This window comes from Lacerta agilis, chromosome 2 (genome assembly GCF_009819535.1).
Source record: "Lacerta agilis isolate rLacAgi1 chromosome 2, rLacAgi1.pri, whole genome shotgun sequence".
NCBI lineage: Eukaryota > Metazoa > Chordata > Lepidosauria > Squamata > Lacertidae > Lacerta > Lacerta agilis.
Genome location: NC_046313.1, coordinates 92,020,302 through 92,043,903, shown reverse-complemented (window position 1 = coordinate 92,043,903; position 23,602 = coordinate 92,020,302). Strand labels below are relative to the sequence as shown.

The window sequence follows — 23,602 nt, the reverse complement described above, 5'->3', positions numbered from 1 at the left end:
TTTTATCTAGCCTCAAATAGCCTTTTGCCCATCTTGCTTCTTTTCCAGCACCAATCTTCTCCCTCACCTTATTCCTAGCCATGCTCACTCTACTTTGTCATCTCTGGCTTCTTCCATCCCCTGGTCTCTCCTAACAGTAGCCGAAGAGGCTTATTTATATCCCAGCTAGCCTATCCTTCAACCAATCAGAGTTGAGTGGCATAGAATTCCCCCTCACAGACCACTTTCCCCAACCAATGAGTGACCAATAATTTCTACCCAGAAACTAATCAAAAGTGTGATTTTGCAACCCGCTATCTCAATGGGTATAGGAGGCGGGTGGCGCTGTGGGTTAAACCACAGAGCCTAGGGCTTGCCAATCAGAAGGTTGGTGGTTCGAATCCCTGCGACAAGGTGAGCTCCCGTTGCTCGGTCCCTGCTCCTGCCAACCTAGCAGTTCAAAAGCACGTCAAAGTGCAAGTAGATAAATAGGTACCGCTCTGGCGGGAAGGTAAACAGCGTTTCCATGCGCTGCTCTGGTTCACCAGAAGTGGTTTAGTCATGCTGGCCACATGACCCGGAAGCTGTACGCTGGCTCCCTTGGCCAGTTAAGCGAGATGAGCACCGCAACCCCAGAGTCGTCTGCGACTGGACCTAACGGTCAAGGGTCTCTTTACCCTTTACTATCTCAGTACATATTTAAAAGAACCCAGTTTTTCCAGACTAGACTTCTGTGTAAGTAGCAGCCAAATGTCAGGCACCAACTGATAATTTAATTCTTACAATGTGCCCCCACCCTCATTCACACACATTGTATCTAAACAAAACCAGGCTCTAATAAAGAGATTTTATTTTTTAAAAAAATGATTTCTCCACAAAGGCAAAGAAATAGGAACATTAAGCGCGCACCAGAACTCAAATTTATCAATGTAATGTGTTTATGGTCCTACAAAATAAGTGAGCAGGTGATGTGTTTCATCGGTGAAATTTCTACTGGCAGGAGCATGTTTGCTAGGCTTAGGAGTTTAACAGTTTGTAATGAATCTCACTTCTCTTCAGATCATTGTGATTATATATTGTTATTAATTATGCTATAACAACCTTCCAGACAAACTAGAAGGGCAGCATCTGACACATTTACAATTTAATATTTAGTAAATATGTTGCAATGTGGATCCACATGATCCATGTGGACAGTATTATGGAAGTGTCCCTTGAGCATGTGAGGATAGTAACCACTGAGATACTCCCTCACCACCACCCCAAAATTTCATGCATGGTTTTCATGTCCCTTCACCTAATAGCACTTGCTACAGCTCTTTTCTTCTGCTAAGTAGATGGAATAAAACCCAAGTCTAATGTCTGTGGCTCTGGAAAATGCAGCTGGCAGGGGGCTTCTCTTTGCCTTCAAAACATGCTTTCCTCAAAGCAAACATCAAGCTAATTGCTTCTGTGTTGTGTCTGGATTCTCACCAGCACAGGACTGCAGAGATCCGAGGATTATTTACCTGCACCTGGACTGCCCACACAGGCTATTTTAAACTCCTATGAAATATAAGGAATCAATGCCAGTATTTGTGCAAGCAGTTTGATGCCAGTTATAAATGTTAGCTTGGAACACTTTGCTTCATTGGCCAATGTGGTTAATATGAGCCCCGCTTCCATGTTTGCCTTAGACTGTCACGCGTTCTTAGAAACACCATCTTTCTAGCTGCTAATGAGGGATTTGGCAGGTGAGTATTGTCACTAAACGTTTGCTTAAATGAAATTTGAGGATCTATCCAGGAACTTGGTTTTCCTCATCACTGGACAGCCAGTGTGCTGAAGTGCTGGACTAAGCCCAGTGAGACCTGGGTTCAGTTCCCCATTCAGCTGTGAAAAGGCTTGGATAACCTTGGGTCTGACACCGTCTCTGAGCCTAATCATCTTCATAGGATTGCAATGAGGATAAAATGAGAGGGAGAATCATGTACATTGCATAAAGACACAAGAGCATTTATTTATTTATTTATTTGCTTGTTTATTTATATCTTAATTATTAAATTTCCATACCACCCTTCATCTGAGAATCATAGGGCAATTTACAATATAAAGAATGTAAGAGCGCAAGAGGTGGTGCCTGGTGGATCAGGCCAACAGCCTATCTAGCCCACATCCTGTTCTCTCAGTGGCCAACAAGATGCCTGTGGGAAACCCAGAAGCTGGATCTGACCACAAGAATATGCTCCTCTTCTGCAGTTTCCAGGAACTGGTATTCGGAAGCATTACTGCCTCCAACTGTGGAGGCAGAGCAGAGCCATCATGGCTAGTACACTGCCATAAGGTCCTTGGGGAAAAGGTGGGATATGAATGTAACCTTCCATATACAGTTAGCAGCATGGGAAAAAAATATGGAAAGAGGATCTAAAATTTACAGCGTGCTATATGCTGCGATTCTTGAGCGTCCCATGGACTGCAAGAAGATCAAACCTATCCATTCTGAAGGAAATCAGCCCTGAGCGCTCACTGGAAGGACAGATCCTGAAGCTGAGGCTCCAATACTTTGGCCACCTCATGAGAAGAGAAGACTCCCTGGAAAAGAGCCTGATGTTGGGAAAGATGGAGGGCACAAGGAGAAGGACGAGATGGTTGGACAGTGTTCTCGAAGCTACCAACATGAGTCTGACCAAACTGCGGGAGACAGTGGAATACAGGAGTGCCTGGCGTGCTCTGGTCCATGGGGTCACGAAGAGTCGGACATGACTAAATGACTAAACAACAACAACAACATATGCTGAAAGAAAATTATATGAAGATGATGTACCGCTGGTATCTAACACCCAGTAGGTTAGTGAAAACGTATAGGACTAATTTGAATGTATGTTGGAAATGTAAGGGAAAAGAGGGCACTTTTTACCATATGTGGTGGAATCGTAAAAAGATTAAGGAATTCTGGGGAATGTTATATAATGAACTTTAAAAAATGTTTAAAATAACATTTGTCAAAAGACATGGGGCTTTCCTTTTAGGAATTTTAGGTGCAGACATGAGAAGAACACGAGAAGACAATTCATGTATGCGACTACAGCTGCAAGGATGTTACTTGCCTAGCGATGGAAAGAGGAGAAGATGCCGACAAAAGCGGACTGGCAAATGAAACTATTGGACTATGCAGAGATGGCGAGATTGACCGGGGAAATCAGAAATCAGGAGAATCAAAACTTTAATAGGGAATGGGACAAATACAAAATGTATTTAAAGGAACACTGTAATCACTTGAGCCCTTTGGCAGGCTTTTAAGAACTCTAGCAATGTTACAGAGACTTTGGATATTTTGGAGGAATATTGTATGTAGAGAAATTATAATATGCAGTTTACTTAGATAAACTAAGGACCCACGGAGGGGAGGAGGGAAGTCCTAGGATTCAGAAGAATCTTGTTTAATTTCGGAATATCAATGTGTTAATCTGAGATTTCTTTTGTAAAATTAATAACAATTACAGGGTATTTTTTTAAAAAAAAACACGAATGGAATCTTCCATAAAAATAGCAGTGGGGAGGGGCATCACACCAATTAGGAATGTGGGAAGCTGCCTCATACCATTGGTCCACTGAGCTCAGTACTGTCTCCAACCCAGGAGAAATGATTATCTTCCCATCCCTAACTGAAGATGCTGGGGGCTGAAACAGGGACCTTCTGCATACAAGCAGATGCTCTGCCACTGAGCTGCAGACGTTCCCTTGATATTATGCTGCTTCTACCTTTCAGGTGTTCAGATCTTGCATCACAGAGCCCTCCTTAATGATTGTGATCCTTTCTTCAAAAACTGACCCTGCATATCCAGCAATTAAAAAAAAAAAAAAAAGTAAGAGAGCAGGCTGCTAAGCAATCCAGTCTCTGGAAATTGGAACCTCAGGCAAGCAAATATCAGGCATGTCATCTCCTTAATAGGTTGGTCTCACACTGCAGAAGGTCCCTAGTAGTTTGGTGGTAGAACATCTGCTTTGCATATAAGGTGAAAGCGTGACGCTCCGCCGTTATTTTTGCTGTTGGATGCTGCATGTTGTTTAAGTAATCTTGTTACAGTATTGGAATGTGGTTTTTCGGTGTGTTGTTATATTTGCTACTGTTCTGCTCTGTTATTATGAAATCATTTTTATTATTGTTTAGCTTTGTTATCACTTTTTTTGCTATGTTATTGTTTTGCTATGTTATTATGAAGCTGTTTTTGTAATGTCTGCTTGAAATGCATCCCTGTTTCTTTGTTGTAAGCTGCTTTGAGTGTGGTGTGTGGGTGTGTGGAAAAGCAGCGTACCAATAAAATGAATGGATGAATGAATATGGAAGGTCTCAAACTCAATCCTTGGCATCTCCAGGTTGAGCTGCCGGAAACCCTGGAGAGCTGCTGCCGTTCAGTGTAGACAATACTGAGCTAGATGGACCAATGGTCTGACTCAGTATAAAGTAGCTTCTTATATTCCTAGCAAGAATTTCACAGCCTTGGCTACCCATGTCTAAAATGTGGATAATAATGACAGAAAATAGCAACATTCTTAAGATGACATAAAGTGCTGCTGAAATTTTAGAAGATAGGAGATCAATATCATTGTGCTTTTTAATTAGCAACAAATATTAAAAGCCCTGATCTAGCTAAGGTTAATTGCATCTAGCCGAACAACCCTATGCATGCCTACTCAGACATGTATGTGTCCTATGGGATTTACTCTCACGTGACTGCATAGGATTAGGATTGCAACCTAAAACCCTATCTTTGCCTTTACGTCGGCATTCAATGCATTGAATTTCTGCTGGAACTTTGGCAAGTGAAAGTGGCTGTATTTCATTTTTAACTATGTGTGTTTTTAGATGGTTTTACATCAATTTATATTAACTTCCATGTAGAAAACAAACAAGTGACTATATTCATGACCTTTTAGAGGCTAATCCAATATTTTGGAAGTGGAATATTGGAACATCAATTGCATAAAGTTTTCCTATATGTAAAGCAATCCCAATAACAGGTAGAGCAATCCTATGTTTTCATTACGCTGGGGACGGAGATTATGCCACTGCTATGCTGGTGGAACTGCCACGACATCTAATACAAGCTCAGCTGGAATAGGAAAAGGACAAACATAAAATACAAAAACTGTAGGGGGGGGGCGGGAAAGGTAGACATTCCCCCAGTGCCCCTGGAAACATTGCTACAATTGTTGGAACTGCACTGGCAAGAAGGCTCAAATGCCACCCACCCACAGAGGCAGCTAACAAATTCACTGCTAGGAGGGGCAGGCTTTCAACTTCACCACCACACAAGATCACATGGCGCCCCCCCCCCCCTTAGCTCTAGTGGCACTGCCAGCAGCAACACTGCTGCAGCTGGTCCCCAAGCAAATGGGGGCGGGGGTTTGAAATCCCCTTATATTAGGGCCGGCCTACCCATGAGGCCTGGTGATTCAACTGCCTCAGGCAGCAAGGTCCACAGGGGCATCAGATCTAAATGTAGATCTTTATTCCTCCATTGTTGCTGATGTAGATCTTCACTCACCCCTCCTTCCCTAACCAGGGGGTAAGGGTGGTGTGTGGTGGTGAGGACACCATTTGGTGGTTCACCACAGGTGCCAAAATGCCTTGATGTTGCTCACACAGCCATTGTTTTGGAACACAACAGACAAAGGGAAGGAAGAGCATCCCACATGACATAATAAATAAATAAAAAATAATCTTCCAGTAGCACCTTAGAGACCAACTAAGTTTGTTCTTGGTATGAGCTTTCGTGCATGCACACGAAAGCTCATACCAAGAACAAACTTTGTTGGTCTCTAAGGTGCTACTGGAAGATTATTTTTTATTTATTTATTTATTTTTACTACGGCAGACCAACATGGCTACCTACCTGTAACCCACATGACATAGCACTCATGTCATTCCCTAAGCAGGAGCTCTGCAAAGTGTGTGTGTTCCTGGGATAAAGGTTCAAGGCCCACCTAGAGAGGAAAATGTCTTTTTGCTAAAGAAGGGCCCTAGGGTCCTGAGGCTCCCTGCAGGGCAGAAGGCAGGGAGACGAACAGTAGGTGAAGCCAGAACCAATTACAGGCAGAGTCAATTAATCCTAGTATTGAGTCCTCTAAAGGGAGCATCAGGACTAAGGAGGGGGAAGCTGACAAGCAGTGATCCCAGCCCCTGGACTGGTTGTAAGTAAGCAGGCAGTCTGCTGGGAGCCAGTTCAGGGCAGACTGAAGTTGGTGGGGCTTTGCCCCACCCAGCCTAATGAACCAGCCTCCACCAGTGAGGGCACACTGCTTGCCATGACCCTGGGCTCTGACTCCCCATCCTCAGGGGGAGAGGCTGTGGATTCAGATGACATATTGGATTGGGAGAAGGATTTGACCTCAGAGCCAGCCCTGACACCCTTTCTTCTTCAGGAGTCCTAGCGCCGGAGGAGCCCATTATCCCAACACTTCTCCAACCAGTCAGGCTAGCTGCTCAGAGGAAGCCCTCTTGTTTTCGTAAGGCTTGAGCAACATCTAGGCCCTACTTGCAATACAATTCAGACAAGGAATAATATTAACATATAGCAATGACAGTTTCAGCAGTTATCCATTACAGCACGTGTCGCCCCCGTCCCCCGTCATGGGGTGGTCTGTCCTGGCAGCCCCGGTTGTAAGAAGGGAGTGGGGGTTGTTGTGGGTTTTTGCCTGGAATCCCAAGGCAAAGTACCTGCTAGGGTTCTAGGCAGAGAAGTGTTAGCAAGCCTTTCCTGTGCATTGTTGGAGGTGGGGCACTTGGGGGGGGGAACCTTTCTCCTTAATTCCATTCTCCCTTGGGATTTCAAAAGTGAGAGAGCGGGGACAGAGAGTGTGTGTCACACGCCCTGATATCTGAGTTAGTCTCTCTGTGTGGGCTTTATATAATGGTAATGGTGTCCTGTGAATGATTGGGTGCTGCATTGCACCATATTTTATGCTCTGTCACGGCAGCATGGGCAGGACAGTTATCAACTGTTTTTAAGTTCTGCCCTCTCCCAACTGAAGTCAATGGAAGGGAATTTCTTCTGCTCAGTCCTGGACTGGTATAAGATTGTGCTCTCAACAGGAGTGTGACTGTGGTCTGGAGTGGCCTAGTGTACAATCTGCATTCTCCTCCTCATACCACATTCTGTTGTCCACAATTACACCGCATGGGGTTTTCTGTTGTGACATCTGTGTGTATCTCACTCTGCTGGCATGTTGTTGTTGTTCAGTCGTTCAGTCGTGTCCGACTCTTCGTGACCCCATGGACCAGAGCACGCCAGGCACGCCTATCCTTCACTGCCTCTCGCAGTTTGGCCAAACTCATGTTAGTAGCTTCGAGAACACTGTCCAACCATCTCATCCTCTGTCGTCCCCTTCTCCTTGTGCCCTCCATCTTTCCCAACATCAGGGTCTTTTCTAGGGAGTCTTCTCTTCTCATGAGGTGGCCAAAGTACTGGAGCCTCAACTTCAGGATCTGTCCTTCTAGTGAGCACTCAGGGCTGATTTCTTTGAGAATGGATAGGTTTGATCTTCTTGCAGTCCATGGGACTCTCAAGAGTCTCATCCAGCACCATAATTCAAAAGCATCAATTCTACGGCACTCAGCCTTCTTTATGGTCCAGCTCTCACTTCCGTACATTACTACTGGGAAAACCATAGCTTTAACTATACGGACCATTGTCGGCAAGGTGATGTCTTTGCTTTTTAAGATGCTGTCTAGGTTTGTCATTGCTTTTCTCCCAAGAAGCAGGCGTCTTCTAATTTCGTGACTGCTGTCACCATCTGCAGTGATCATGGAACCCAATAAAGTGAAATCTCTCACTGCCTCCATTTCTTCCCCTTCTATTTGCCAGGAGGTGATGGGACCAGTGGCCATGATCTTAGTTTTTTTGATGTTGAGCTTCAGACCATATTTTGCGCTCTCTTCTTTCACCCTCATTAAAAGGTTCTTTAATTCTTCCTCACTTTCTGCCATCAAGGTAGTATCATCAGCATATCTGAGGTTGTTGATATTTTTTCCGGCAATCTTAATTCCGGCTCGGGATTCATCCAGTCCAGCCTTTCGCATGATGAATTCTGCATATAAGTTAAATAAGCAGGGAGACAATATGCAGCCTTGTCGTACTCCTTTACCAATTTTGAACCAATCAGTTGTTCCATATCCAGTTCTAACTGTAGCTTCTTGTCCCACATAGAGATTTCTCAGGAGACGGATGAGGTGATCCGGCACTCCCATTTCTTTAAGAACTTGCCATAGTTTGCTGTGGTCGATACAGTCAAATGCTTTTGCATAGTCAATGAAGCAGAAGTAAATGTTTTTCTGGAACTCTCTAGCTTTCTCCATAATCCAGCGCATGTTTGCAATTTGGTCTCTGGTTCCTCTGCCCCTTCGAAATCCAGCTTGCACTTCTGGGAGTTCTCGGTCCACATACTGCTTAAGCCTGCCTTGTAGAATTTTAAGCATAACCTTGCTAGCGTGTGAAATGAGTGCAATTGTGCGGTAGTTGGAGCATTCTTTGGCACTGCCCTTCTTTGGGATTGGGATGTAGACTGATCTTCTCCAATCCTCTGGCCACTGCTGAGTTTTCCAAACTTGCTGGCATATTGAGTGTAGCACCTTAACAGCATCCTCTTTTAAAATTTTAAATAGTTCAACTGGAATATCATCACTTCCACTGGCCTTGTTGTTAGCAAGGCTTTCTAAGGCCCATTTGACTTCACTCTCTAGGATGTCTGGCTCAAGGTCAGCAACCACATTACCTAGGGTGTATGAGACCTCCATATCTTTTTGGTATAATTCCTCTGTGTATTCTTGCCACCTCTTCTTGATGTCTTCTGCTTCTGTTAGGTCCTTTCCACTTTTGTCCTTAATTGTGGTGATCTTTGTACGAAATGTTCCTTTCATATCTCCAATTTTCTTGAACAAATCTCTGGTTTTCCCCATTCTGTTGTTTTCCTCTATTTCTTTGCATTGCTCGTTTAGAAAGGCCCTCTTGTCTCTCCTTGCTATTCTTTGGAAATCTGCATTCAATTTCCTGTATCTTTCACGATCTCCCTCGCATTTTGCTTGTCTTCTCTCCCCCGCTATTTGTAAGGCCTCATTGGACAGCCACTTTGCTTTCTTGCATTTCTTTTTCATTGGGATGGTTTTTGTTGCTGTCTCCTGTATAATGTTACGAGCCTCCATCCACAGTTCTTCAGGTACTCTATCCACCAAATCTAAATCCTTGAACCTGTTCTTCACTTCAACTGTGTATTCATAAGGAATTTGATTTAGATTGAATCTTACTGGCCCAGTGGTTTTTCCTACTTTCTTCAGTTTAAGCTGGAATTTTGCTATAAGAAGCTGATGATCTGAGCCACAGTCAGCTCCAGGTCTTGTTTTTGCTGAGTGTATAGAGCTTCTCCATCTTTGGCTGCAGATAATATAATCAATCTGATTTCGGTGTTGCCCATCTGGTGATGTCCATGTGTAGAGTCGTCTCTTGTGTTGTTGGAAAAGAGTGTTTGTGATGACCAACTTGTTCTCTTGACAGAACTCTATTAGCCTTTGCCCTGCTTCATTTTGATCTCCAAGGCCAAACTTGCCAGTTGTTCCTTTTATCTCTTGACTCCCTACTTTAGCATTCCAATCCCCTATAATGAGAAGAACAACCTTCTTTGGTGTCATTTCTATAAGGTGTTGTAAGTCTTCATAGAATTGGTCAATTTCAGTTTCTTCAGCACTGGTAGTTGGTGCATAAACTTGGATTACTGTGATGTTAAAAGGTCTGCCTTGGATTCGTATCGAGATCATTCTATCATTTTTGAAATTGCATCCCAGTACAGCTTTCGCCACTCTTTTGTTGACTATGAGGGCTACTCCATTTCTTTTACGGGATTTTACGGGATTCCTGCACACAGTAGTATGATAGTCATCCGAACTGAATTCGCCCATTCCTGTCCATTTTAGTTCACTGATGCCTAGGATGTCAATGTTTATTCTTGCCATCTCACTTTTTACCACATCCAGCTTTCCAAGGTTCATGGTTCTTACATTCCAGGTTCCTATGCAATACTTTTCTTTACAGCATTGGACTTTCCTTTCGCTTCCAGGCATATCCACAACCGAGCGTCCTTTCGGCTTTGGCCCAGCCGCTTCATCAGCTCTGGATCTACTTGTACTTGTCCTCCGCTCTTCCCTAGTAGCATGTTGGACGCCTTCCGACCTGAGGGGCTCATCTTCCAGCGTCATATCTTTTATATGCCTGTTGTCTTTGTCCATGGAGTTTTCTTGGCAGGGATACTGGAGCGGCTTGCCAGTTCCTTCTCCAGGTGGATCACGTTTGGTCCAAACTCTCCACTATGACTTGTCCATCTTGACCTGTCCATAGCTTCCCTGAGTAATTCAAGCCCCTTCGCCATGACAAGGCAGTGATCCATGAAGGGGTCTGCTGGCATAGCTTCTGTCAAATCCTGTGGCCCCCTCAGAGTCAGAACACCCCCAGATATGCTGGATTGCTTCAAATCATTTTCATTTGTTGGGGGGGGGGAGAGAATAATGTTACAGGCTGTTCCTTGATACAAATTGCTATCTCCAAAGCAAGATATATTAAAGGTTTCCCAGAAACCATAGCACACAATTCTGAGGAAAAGCTAAGGAAAGATGGCTTGGAGTTATTGTCAGACGTTCAGGGAAAATGTCAGACAGGTAAAATTAGGCACCACTAGCCTTCATACCATTCTAGCAGAAACCTGGCAGCTATGGTTTGCCACATACAGCTACATGTAGCCTAGGCAGATATCCAACAGTCATGGATTTAAGGGAAACTTTTTTTAATGATTAGAAAACATGATAAGCATGACATTTAGTCAGGAGATGGGGGCCTTAGGGTTCGACTACCATCGTTTAAAAAATGGTAGGTATGATTAATAATGAAAGATGAATGATGAAAAAAGTCCACTATCCTGATATCTGAGGCCAACTTAAAATTTCTAAGCAACTTTAAATAACCTATATTTATTTTTGTATTTTGATGAGTAATGGCCCGTTTCCTGACAGCTGTAGGCCTTAAAATGCAAAACCTGACATTATAGTGGTGATTTATTTGTTTTTTACCAGCAAATAATGGTTCATGATTCAAGTGGGAAGTCTTGCCATTATTAATAGCAATCACTGTTAATAGTATTAATAATAGAAATATAAGCAATTATGGAACACATTTTAAATAAAACCACTTCAACTTGAATTTGAAGTTAAGCCTGTGTATGCTGCTAAGCTTGGTATTCTTCAGGATGCACTACCTTCATAAACTACCTTCTAGAACAGTAGCTTTAATTGCTTCTTCCGAATGTCTAATTCATTGTTTAGAGGCAATTTCACTCCACCCAGTAGTGCATTCTTAGTATGCGTCACAGGACCGAAGCCAACCAGCACTCACCTCCACCCCAAATGTTTTTTTTATCAGTAGTATGGTGGGCATGTGGTAAAGTTCTCCATTCACAGAATTGCAAGTGTGCTTGGAGGCAATGCTCTTTGAAGGAGTCATGCTCCAAAGGAACTCTTACAGAATCACAGTGTGCCATAGCCCCCATTTAAATGCAGAAGCAGTGAACAAACTATAATTAACAGGGTCGTTGCAAAGTGTTTTTGACAATGGATAATGCCAACTGATTAAACAGAGCTTCAGTGAGCTCATTTTTTCCAGGTTGTGCACATCTAATCTTTTGACTGGAAGATTTGCTTTGCTGCTCTCACCTTGCCACACCCAAAGGAACCTCTCATTGTGTCTATTTCATTAGCATACTGGAGACTATCAACTTACTTATGACATCTCATCCCAAGAGTCTGGATTACGTCATTTGGCATCTTAATGCAGGTGTTGAACAGTAGGGAGTAATCTGAGGACAGGATTATGTTGCAAGGAATGATATAGACAAGTTTATGGGAAAGTGGTCTTTCGATGGCTATTTGACAGGAGAACTCCATGTTCGGAGGCAGTATACCTCCATGCCAGATGATGAAGATGAGTAAAAAGCAAGCCATTGCCATCAATATTTGGCCTGGGGGCTTCAGAGGCGTCTGACTAGCCATTGCTGGAAATAGAATATCTGACGAGGTGATCCTTGATCTGACCCAACAAGGCAATTCTTACATTTTATGGCTTGTTTTTAGACTTGGCCTAAGTTATACTTCCATGAGTTAAAATATGAATCTTTTGGACTCAGAAGCATACAAGCACACATTCTTTGGACTGTGCTGTTCTGTGGATGCTAAAGGCACAGTAATGCAAATTTGTGATCTCTTTTTTACTGGATTTGCAATAGTGCAGGCTGGATGTCGCCAGTATATGAATAGGTACCTTGGGACTGCTCTGGGGATCATAGGTCAAAGTTTAGTGATGTATGTAGTTGTCTCACTAATGGGTCTTATTGATTATTATCCACAGAAACAACAAAGAGCTCTGACTCCTCCCTCTCCCAGCAGATGCCGGCAACCAAGAAAAACTACCTTGGCCTTTGAGCTCTGAACAATTTGTAGGACAGTCAAGCTCTCAGTGTAGATCGACACCAAGACAGCGTATAGATTGCTGCAACTGGGTAAGTGGGAAATGATAAATGGGTCTGAGAAATATCTCCATAGCAATGATACCTGGGAGCAAAAATGCTAAAACAGAATACCGGTAAATGTTGGATAAACTACAGTACTAAAGGGGAGCGAGGTAGAGCCTTGTGGGACTCCACCACACAGTTCAGCCAGCTGAAAACAAGACAGGAACACATCGCAGAGGCTCTTCTCTCAGCTCTCTCAATGAAACTTTGATGTTACTCACAATGTAAAGGGCTCCTTGCCAAAGCACTCTCCTAAAATGGTTTTGAAATGTCAGTAGCTGTGCCCAAACTTGCAGTTCTAAATTTCAGCAAATGCTTTCAGCAGCTGCTTGGAGGATGAACCCCCTGATATTCTGCTTCATCTTATTGGTGTGGGCCAGGGGTCAGCAAGGTTTATCTGTGGGCTGGATTGTGCACGCACGTAAGCGCATGCGCCCACAATTTTCGGCATCTGCGCATGCACAGACGAGATTTTCAGCATTGGCTCCTGCGCTGATGCAATTTTCGGCACCACGGAAGGAAGCCCCTGTGTCGTGCTGCGCTGCTTGAGCACAGCGTGTGAGCAGGCAGCTCAGTTCAGGGGTGGCTTGTGGGCCGGTCAAACGACCTCCAGGGGCCACTTCCGGCCCATGGGCCTTAGGTTGCTGACCCATGGTGTGGGCCATGCCTCAGACAGCAGTTGCTAAATTGTCCTCCAGCAAAACAAGATAGTGGCCAGGTATACGGTATTTCCCCTCCTCTAAATGTGCTGCCTTTAGATACTGAAGTCATATCTACTCACTGCTTTTATAATTAGGGTGGCTGTGTGTCCTACTTTAGAGGACACCCTTCCATTTTTAAGGTTTCTTCTGCTTAAGGATTGATTGATTGATAATAATCAAGTCCTGTTTGAAAACCAGGAACACTAAAAAAAAAAAAAGCAGGTGCCTTGAAGTGCCCACCAGCTGTTAGCAACACTCCACTGCCAGACTGAGCAAGCACACAACTCATTTGGCGTCTTTTCTATTACGGCGAGCTACATCTTGTATTTCTATTTAAATTGCAGCAGTGGTTTCTAAATTTGCACATATTGTATGCAAATTGGTGTCAACTCATCCTCTCTCTTTTTGGTGATGCAAATCCTCTTTTTTGGCAATGCATGACTGGCCATTCTGTTTATAACTGGCCAGCCAGATGCATGACTGACACTGTAATGATTAGTTTAACCCATGGAAATCAGCAAGACTCATTGGATCACAGCTAGCCTTCTGAGAGGCACACACAGCCAAAGATCACTCCATCTGCATTTCCTTCGTCCTTTAATGTTCCAACTAGCACTGATCCAGTTCTAGCAAAGCAGCCTTCTGTCTGTACATCACAAATGACTGGAATAGGTACGCTGTGGGAGGTTGTAGGTCCCTGTTCACCCCTGGCAAAGGAAGATCGCAACCTGTTTCAAAGGAAATTCAACAGGGACTAAGGTCAAGGTGTTAGAAGGTCCAGCAAAACTTGTGCCCAGGGGTGGGATGTTACAGGTCAACACTGATACCAATAGTACTTGGTTAGAATGTCCTAGCTCAAGATATGCTTTAAAGGACATATACACACAGGTTAATTGAAACAAGGTTTGGCTTTATTAATTTCCAACCCCTCCTCTTTTATGTCTCCTGCTGCTATTTCCCATTCCTCACAGGGAAATATCCCTCTTCTCCTCCTATTTTCCGTAGTTGACCGAAGAAGCTGCAGAAGTTGAAGATTTGGCACACACTTCCTAGATCCCTTTCCAGCTTGTCTAACTGAATTTTCGTATTAACAAGTGCAATGCCAAGCCTGCAGGCGCTTGCCAAGTTTCAGCCAGACAGGAATATTCACAACAGGGTAATAAACACCTTAATATGAGATTTAAGATGAAAACATAGACAAAGCCCAAATATACTCGTAATACTGATACACACACACACACACACATTTCACGCAGTAGTGTTGTCAAACAAGCCAGGAGCAGAAAAAGAAAGGCTTTTTCATCGCTCCTGGCCCCAATGCAGGCTAAGGGCCTGCTCAAGTTACGCCCAAGGTGCCAATTTCTCCAGCACCCCCCTTAACTTCAAAGCCCATTTGTATATTACTGTTCTCTGAGGCATGTCTTCTTCTTTTTCTCCCTAGGACAATAGCATTATACTGCAGTTCTGGATTCTGGAGTTGATTAAGCCCAGTCACCTTCCCATCTGAAGAAATGGCACGGTAATCAGGACAGAGGGAAATATGTATATACTGTACGCAAAGTTGCAGACTTTAAAGCTCACAAGGCATGCTGTGCATGGATAACAAGGAACAGCGGGCAAGTGTAAGCAAACGAAAACTTTTGGCACAGTTACAACCTAAGGGCCGTCTTCCCTGCTCCAAGGAGCAAGGCATGATTTCCTCAAAAGTCCACAAGCTACAAAGATCGTCGGCCAGTCAGAAATTTCCTCTGGCATGTTCTCTTATCAGCCACCTACTCCAGACACATGTTTTTAAAATATGAAGCGTTATGCTTCCGGTGGTTAGCACTACGACCCAAGAGCTTCTGTAGTACAGTGTGAAGAAGAAGAAGAAGAGTTTGGATTTGATATCCCGCTTTTCACTACCCGAAGGAGTCTCAAAGCGGCAAACATTCTCCTTTCCCTTCCTCCCCCACAACAAACACTCTGTGAGGTGAGTGGGGCTGAGAGACTCCAGAGAAGTGTGACTAGCCCAAGGTCACCCAGCAGCTGCATGTGGAGGAGTGGAGACGCGAACCCGGTTCCCCAGATAACGAGTCTACCGCTCTTAACCACTACACCACACTGTGAAGAGAATGAATGGCGAGCTAAGGTTTTTCTGCTTCAAAATTGTTCTTTTAAAAACAGAAGCTGGATGACCATCTGTCAGGGATTCTTTAGATGTGGACTCTTTGGGTCCCATCCAACTCTACAATTCTATAATCTCTTTTCAGCCATTGCATCTTCACCTTCAGCCCTCCCACCTACCCTTTGCATCACCACACTGCATCGTTCTGTGCCTGGGCATCACCATGTCTGCTGCCCTGTGCACACCCAGTCAAGTAAGGCAAACCGCTGATAGTTAATTTTTTATTGACAAAAGCACACATTTACAGCAGCTCCTGAGATGCACCAGATACACAAACACACATGCTTCTAGCTTCTTTGGAGACGGCATTAACTTTTCCAGGTTTGTGCCTGGCGGAGCAGTTGAAGCAACAGTGGGACCAGGCTGCTGCCACCCTGCACCCCCCCCCCCGCCTCCAGGCTTATGTACCCTCATCTGATGTTATGTGCATACACAACCTGAGACTTCTCCTGTATGGAATTTGTCACTGCGCTTCCCTCTTCAAGTCCCTCCTGGTTCTAGGACGCTTCAGGGCAGGGGACGGCAGGAATTCAACCAATTGACTGAACAGCTTCTTCCTCTGCTTCCAACACATTCTGTGCTCCCACAGATGACTACTGAGACCCTTCCCCCTCCCTGACTCCTGCCTTGCAGGTGGCACCAAACCCCCTAAATCACTGGCCCCTTCTCCTGGGTCAGTCTCCAGCCCCTCTGCCTCCGTCACACACTTGCCAGAGGCCCCAAATCTGCTTCGTTTGCAAAGTGTCAGGATCTACCTGGCTGGAGCCACTGAAGTTAACTTCATAAACTCATTTTTAATTATAGTTTGGGCCCAGTCAGGCCTCGCTATAAATTCAGGAATTAGACAAAGGTTAGATTCGTCTTATGGGCTGGCTAATTAAGAGTTTCAGCAGCTCTGCTCTCTAAAACATTGATGCTCCCGGGCTCCCAAAGTGGCTCTGGCCTGACAGTGCATATGTCTGACTTAGGCTTAATTGCACCTAATAAGCTTCCCGATAAGATATGTCAGATAACAAGAGTGCCTTGCAGGAGCATTTACTTGTCATAAACTCTGACATGGAAGGTGACATTCAGCGTGGTTCTCTCACTGTTCTATGCACTTGGGCATTTACATTTGAATCCCATCCTTGTTTTAACCTCAAACCTTAATCTGAGCACACGTGGGAACAGTAAAGATACATTCTGTTAGAACTTGGAGAACCCAATTTAGGAGAGAAAAGCTGTTCTTGTAATTGAGTGGCAGGGAACCTCTGGCCTGGGAAGGACTGTCATTTCTCATTAAGCCAACCCATCTATTGTAATCATCTTCAGAGGCCCCTTGTGTGTCCTAACCTCCCCTAGAAACAGCCTTAATTGGGACCAGGGAGAAGGTCTCTCCAAGGGCTCTGCCTGGGCTTTGGATCTTCCTTCCAACAAAAGCCTGTCATACCTCCAGTTGCCTTTGAAATTCGTCTAGGATAATAGTGTGTCTTCTGAGGTCCTTTCCTCATGACCAGAGGGGTTTGTGTGGGTTTTGTTTTTGTTTTTGTTTTGTTTTTACAGTACACAATCCATGCACCCAGGACTCCAGCCAGCCACCCTGGCCATTAGCCAAGGTCCAACAAAACTCTCAGGCCATCACTGTTTTCAATTGGTTTGTGTCTTTCAGTCAGGTTTTGATACAGTGCTAGGCACATTGTGCAAAGGCTGCAGTGCACTGCTAAGAGCCCACTTCCCCTGGCTGTGTTGGAAAGCACCTAGGATGGACGAGAGCTTCCATTCATAGGATGCTAATAGACAGCAGATTTCCAATTGATCTTCTGAATGAAAACTCTTCCCTGTTCGCTATTGGCTGCTTCCATTTCATTCAAGCAGACTGCATGGATGCATGTGCAGTTTACAGGTGTTTTCATTTACAAATCCAAAAAGTAATGAAGAAGAATGGGGTTGTATCGCTGCCTTGTTTCTCCTCTGAAGGCCCAGAAGGGAAGGTGCCGTCCGAGCTCAGGCACAGTGCTGAGCCTTAATTGCTAATAGCAATTCTGCCTAATTAGATAATTAGATTAACTACCCAATTAACGGAGATTGTTGTTAGACAAAAGCAGGTGGTGGCTCGAAGGTGATGGGAAAGATGCTACTTCTCTGTTTTAACGCACCTGAAGTCCCAGGCCCTTCAGTAACTTTTTCATTGTGGCTGCCCAAAAGTGCCCCGAGTGTGCAAAAGGTATAAAATCCAAGGAGTGCAACAAGGCTAGCTTATGCAGAGTAGATAGAGCAAGAAAAGAGAGCATGGTCCAGTTAGGTTGGAGGGAGACCATACCATCTCGTGAGTCCCCCCTGAAGGTCTGCAGGGTGGGGTGGAGACAGCAATCTTACTAATATTCACAATGGCAGAGAATGTCACCATGCTGTGATTTGTAGCTGGTGGTTACAAGCCACCCAGAATTTTACATTTCCCACAATGCCTCAGTGCAGGGGTCCCCAAACTAAGGCCCGGGCAGGGCCGGCACGTCCATTAAGGTGAACTAGGCAATTGCCTAGGGCGCCAAAATGGAGGGGGCGCTGGCCAGGCTTGAGCAGGACGGGCTGCTTGCCCCCTACACCACCACCCCGGCTCCCGCTAAAGCAGGCTTTGGCGGGGGTGGGCGGCAGGACGGGCAAGCAGCAGCTTCTCTGTACAGCGGAGAAACTGCTGCTTGCCTCTCCACCACCCCCCACCTCCCACCAAAGCAGGCTTTGGCGGTGGGGGGGGAGGCGCCAGAAGGTGGTCTCGCCTAGGGCGCAAGAAGCCCTAGCACCGGTCCTGGGCCCGGGGGCCGGATGTGGCCCAATCGCCTTCTAAATGTGGCCTGTGGACGGTCCAGGAATCAGCATGTTTTTACATGAGTAGAATGTGTCCTTTTATTTAAAATGCATCTCTGTGTTATTTGTGGGGCACAGGAATTCATTCATATTTTTTTTTCAAAATATAGTCCGGCCCCCCACAAGGTCTGAGGGACTGTGGACCGGCCCCCTGCTGAAAAAGTTTGCTGACCCCTGTCTCAGTGTAATGCAGTGGTGAGGAACCACCAGCCTGCAGGCCTAATTTAAGACAGGCAGGAGTCCTCATTTGGCCAACATGGCAGTTTTTTTTAAGCCACGCCCACCTGCAGGTGAAGACACAGCTCCGTGGCAGAAGTTTGTAGGCCGATCAAAGGTTATATATATATATATATATATATGCCTTTGCCTAAGCAGTTTGATTTCAAACCACCCTGGCAAAGGGAGTGGGATTTGCAGGCACCAGCAATCAGTGGCTGCAAACCCTTGTTCCTGTGATGGTGTGGTATGAAGAGCAGCTTTATGGGGTGGGACTTGGAGTCATGAAACAGCACAAGAGAAAGAATTAAGCCCTTCTTCCATAGTGCTGCAGCCCTGATCCAGAGGTGCATGTGAATGGACTGCCAGCTTATGGGTGTTTCCAGGGGGGGGGGAGAGACATGTCAAGAGAACCAATGATGGCTAGCCTAGTTTGGCCCTTGTGATTATGGGCAGTGGTGTAGCATAGGGGAAGCAAAAGGGTGGTTGCCCCAGGCACAAATTTGTGAGGAGCACAAAATTTCAACACCAGGTTCTGTCTCAATACAGATGCGCACTTCCGTCACTGGGCTCTGTTGAAAATGACTTCTCTGTGAAAACCAGGAAGTGACCTCTCCAGACAATGGGACGATTCTGCTTTTCTTATCTCTGCAGCTGGGATCTCCTGGGTGATGCAGACACTGTTAGGCAGTTAAATGCGCACGCGTACTCTCTGTTGTAACGTGGGGATCGTGATTCAGCAAGTGATTTCAGCTCTGACAGAGCAGGCAGGAGACAGCTTCTTCATGTAACACTCTTTATTCAGACAAACAGAGGGAGATACCTTTATAGGGACAGTAGAGGATACATTTTGGAGGGAACAATCTCAAGCAGTCACAAAGCTGCCTTTTGGTGGGAACCAATAAGACTGAGGATCCAAATGCAGCAACTTAAATGAACCAATAGTAGCTGTTCCTTCTGGAACAGGAAGGCAGCTACTTTTCCCTAATGTGAATACAGACACTAATAATACAGATATTATAAACCTTGAATCAATACACAACACTCTCTTTCCCTCCCTCCCACCCACCCCTTCTGCATGGCTCTGTGTGCTGGCAACCCATGCTGCACCACTGATTATGGGACACGGAAAGGCGAGCATCCTTAGCTTGCAGGTCTGGTCCCCAGCACCCTTCATTTCAAAGGATCACTGGCAATAAGCCTGAGAAAGGCTCCTCTGTGAGACCACGAACGGCCTCTGCTGGGCTGGATGAAGCCATGTGTCTGCTCATCTGCCTGTGTGTAATTTCAGTTTGGATGCAAATGCCACTCTGTTAAGATTACCACCGGGAACCCACCAAGTGCTCATGCCGCGCAGCCCTCCTTCATTTAAATAGGTCTTGTGTGAGAAACTCTGCCCCCTTGGGGGGGGGAACATCACGGAGGCTTTCTGCGTCAGCAGTAGAGTGTCTGGTGCTTTGCACCCCAAACCACACTGAGCCACACAAGCCAGGCAATGAGCTGCGCAATATTCTCCCCACAGCCCACGCTCTTTATTCCTGTAAAAATAAATGCTAAGGAAGTCTGCTCAATCTGCAGGGATGAAATTTATTGCCCTTAAACAGGCAGGCATGTCCAAATCAATCTTTCCTGAGCTCTTGTGAGAGCGCTATTGAAATGAAAATGATAAAAAGCTATTTCCTTAAAGATTCTCTAAAAACGAACTATGAATAATGATCCATGTGACAAATTCATCGGCCATGTGTCCCCCCACCAAGCCCTTTCTTGTGAGGAAGTGCATCGTGATCGTCTCTTACCAAACCATGAAAATCCTTTATGTTCGTTCTCAGGGCTAGAAGAGTCAGACAGGCTGACTCCTAAGCACCCCACCCTCTCCCAAATGGGTGCAATGTGTTCTCAGATCTGCTTTACAGACACTTTTTTCCCTCCTCCCAGCTGGAGCAGATTCAGAACTACATTAGGAGAAGGCAAGGATGTAGCTGGAGCCTCTGGGCTGAGGAAAGGCACCCTCTGATTGTAGCTACTTGGTCCTTGCCAGCTAGAAACTCTCTGTGTGTGTCTCTCTGTCTCTCTCTCTCTCTCTCTCCCACAAACACACCTAACTTTTAAACTTCTGCATTTTGCGGAAATTGTCAGCAATTGCCCCTTACTTACATGCAGAATAGCAGCCTAGTGTTTGTATCATTGTTCTGCAGATACTGGCCACAACCCCATACAGGGGGCAGTAGGGTTAAGCCCACTGAAATCAGTGCCATTTCAGCTGAACTGTTGAGTTGCTGTGGCCAAGAATGTTTGTTTGATTTAGGGTCAGTGTGTGCCTTTGTGTTCAAGGACTCACTTTCAGAAGGGCACAGTTGCCCGAGACCTTTCGAAAACCAGTAGAATCTTATGTATGGGTTGCAACAATGTGATCAGTACTTAATTTGTGCTTTTAAATGGCTTAAGTTGCCCTTCTTCTCATTTCTTGCCTTCTCACCTGTATTCTGTGCCACTTCCTCTTTCTTTTTGTCTTTGCCTTTCCCCGTTCCCCACAAACTAGCAATTGCTGGTTCCCTTTTACTTAAAGTGCTCTCAGCAAAGCTTGTGGTTACTTTTGCCAAAGCTCCTACTTGATTCTCATTGTCCATATTGCGTCTGCTGCCTGAGATGCTGCCTCTGTCAACAATCTCCCTCTCCCTCCCTCCCTCTCCCTCCCTCCCCCTCCCTCCCTCTCTCTCCTTCTGGGACTCTTTGTTCTTGCCCTTATCTAACTCCTCCTTCCTCTCTTCTACAGTCTGAGCTCAATCTTTGTGCCAGCTCTTGAAGCCCCCTACTCCATCTGCTCCTGTTCCAAACTTTTACCGCCTATCAAAAAGGATGGTGATATTATCCCTCTTTGAGTTGAAATGTGAAGGCAGCTAAGCACCTCAAATCAGATCAGGACTCTCACAAAGTCTTGCGTCACACACTTGCATTTTTTCTGCCATGTCTTCATTTCTGTCCACTGGAGCCCTATGTTTTTACGCCCGTATCTGGGTTCATGTGCTTTAAAAAAGAAGAAGAAGAAGTGAGGCTCTTTAAATGATGACTGAGAAATACACAAGAGTTATGGGTGGTTTGTTATTCTTAAAGCAGAACAGTGCAGGATTACACACACACACACACAGAGAGAGAGAGAGAGTTTCCTTTCATATTTTTTTTTTTTAAGTATCTACTGCTGTGCTTCAAACTCCATCCCACCTGAGCTCTTCAGCACTCTGCAGGCAACATCCAGGACAGGAATGCCTTGTAATGCCTATTGAAGGATATACCTTCCCAACACTTCCTTTTATTTGATTGCAATCAAATGCCAACAGTGCCCTTCAGCTCTCTATATTGGACAAACAGGCCAAACCCTACGCCAAAGGATAAATGGACATAAATCTGATATCAGGAATCACAAGACAGAGAAACCAGTAGGAGAACACTTCAATCTCTCAGGACATTCTATAAAAGATCTCAAAGTAGCTGTCTTAATACAAAGAAATTTCAGAAATAGACTGGAAAGAGAAGTGGCTGAATTGCAACTAATCACCAAACTTAGAACCATGGAGAAACCTGGTCTGAACAAAGACATTGGATTCTTATCTCATTATACTTAACAAAGCTATCTTTAGCCATCTCACCCCTTGCCTTTCCCTGCAAGACTAATTGCAGCCGTTAAGAGTCATCAACAGGTTTTCCACACCTATCAGCTGATCACCCATTCCCACCACCCTCTGAGTAATACCCCTCCCCACTCCCTCACTATATTTAAGGATCTGGTGACTTCTGTTTCAGTGTATCTGAAGAAGTGTGCATGCACACGAAAGCTCATACCAAGAACAAACACAGTTGGTCTCTAAGGTGCTACTGGAAAGAATTTTCTAGAATAGTATGTGATAGCCTTCCTGGTCATTGACTTGCAAACTTCATATTCTCACCTCTGTTACATCTGTAAGCAACTTTCACAGAATTGTTAACGGGTGCTGGGTTTTTTAATCAGCATTTTTAAATCAATGAAAAACACATTGTTACAGTGAGCCTTTCTGTATTTTTATGTTTCCACTGTATGGAATTTAAAAGATTGTTTTGGAACATGCAGGTCTTTGGACTATTAATAAACTTGAACGGACCTGAAAATAAAGACACATAAACCTAGATAAAAACAGCAAAATGAAGTATGAGGTAGCCAGATCATTTTTGCTTCCACTGGAATAGCCCCTATTTGCATACGGAATGCTATTAAAACAGAGCAAATCGAAGTAAGTCACTGGAAAGCTGCATGTGAGTAAGGGGGGGGGGATTCAGGGTATTCTGAAATTACCGCAGGAATACATTCAGTAGCAGTTGCGTTCACTGGTTTCCATTTTTCAAAGGCTGTATTAATAACGCGATCACATTTTAATGGGCCAGATCCATCCTACTGTGTGTGGTGTTGTTTTTTTTTCAGAGCAAGAGCACCTGGAATTATTTTGACCCCTCGGGTGGCATATACAAATCCTGTTCACCGCAGATGCCTGCCACAACTTCCAAAGGTACATGTAGAGAATTTCTCTAGTTCCCTGCTGGCCTTGAAACCTAATTTCTAGCACGCCGGAGGTTTATTTTATTTTATTTTTATCCCCCTTCATTAATCATATTTGCTTAATAACCTTGTTGCATCTCAGCAGAGCAGGAAACTGACAGGGTCGCGTGAGGTAATTGTGAGGTGGCTCAGCTGGGGGGGAGAAGCGGTGGATGTGCTGTCACTCTCAGCCGCCGCATATGGAACAGATCCTTACTGATTTGCTTTCCCGAGCTCGCCCAAGAAGCTATATAGCAGGTGCCTGTTTCTAGCAGTGCCTCACTCTGCACCCCGTATAATAGAGTTGGCAACAGTAATATGGGGGTGGGGGGGTTGATTGACAATCGGGACTGAGCTGCGGTGTCTCACCAGGGATAATCAGGGTTGACACAGTAAGAAAAGATTACACAAAGATCCCATCTATTCATTAGTTCATTGTAGGAGGAGGAGCTGCTCATTAAATGAAATCACAGCTGCTATCTGTAAACTATTTTTTCCGATATATCCCTGCAGGACGAATCCTGTCACCTCTGCTCTCTACAGGAGTCT

At 44.8% G+C, this 23,602-nt stretch overlaps 1 long non-coding RNA gene across 2 annotated transcripts; it reads left to right on the top strand.

The window, feature by feature from the left end:
• Window positions 1–5,421: 5,421 nt before the first annotated feature.
• On the top strand, window positions 5,422–23,602 carry LOC117041906. 2 transcript variants are annotated; one of them, XR_004426035.1, is made up of 5 exons: window positions 5,422–5,461; window positions 12,402–12,552; window positions 14,271–14,421; window positions 14,707–14,784; window positions 23,567–23,602. It is a non-coding gene; the product is annotated as an uncharacterized LOC117041906 (long non-coding RNA). The 2 variants fall into 2 exon arrangements; XR_004426034.1 differs by lacking the exon at window positions 23,567–23,602 and having other exon boundaries at window positions 14,707–15,086.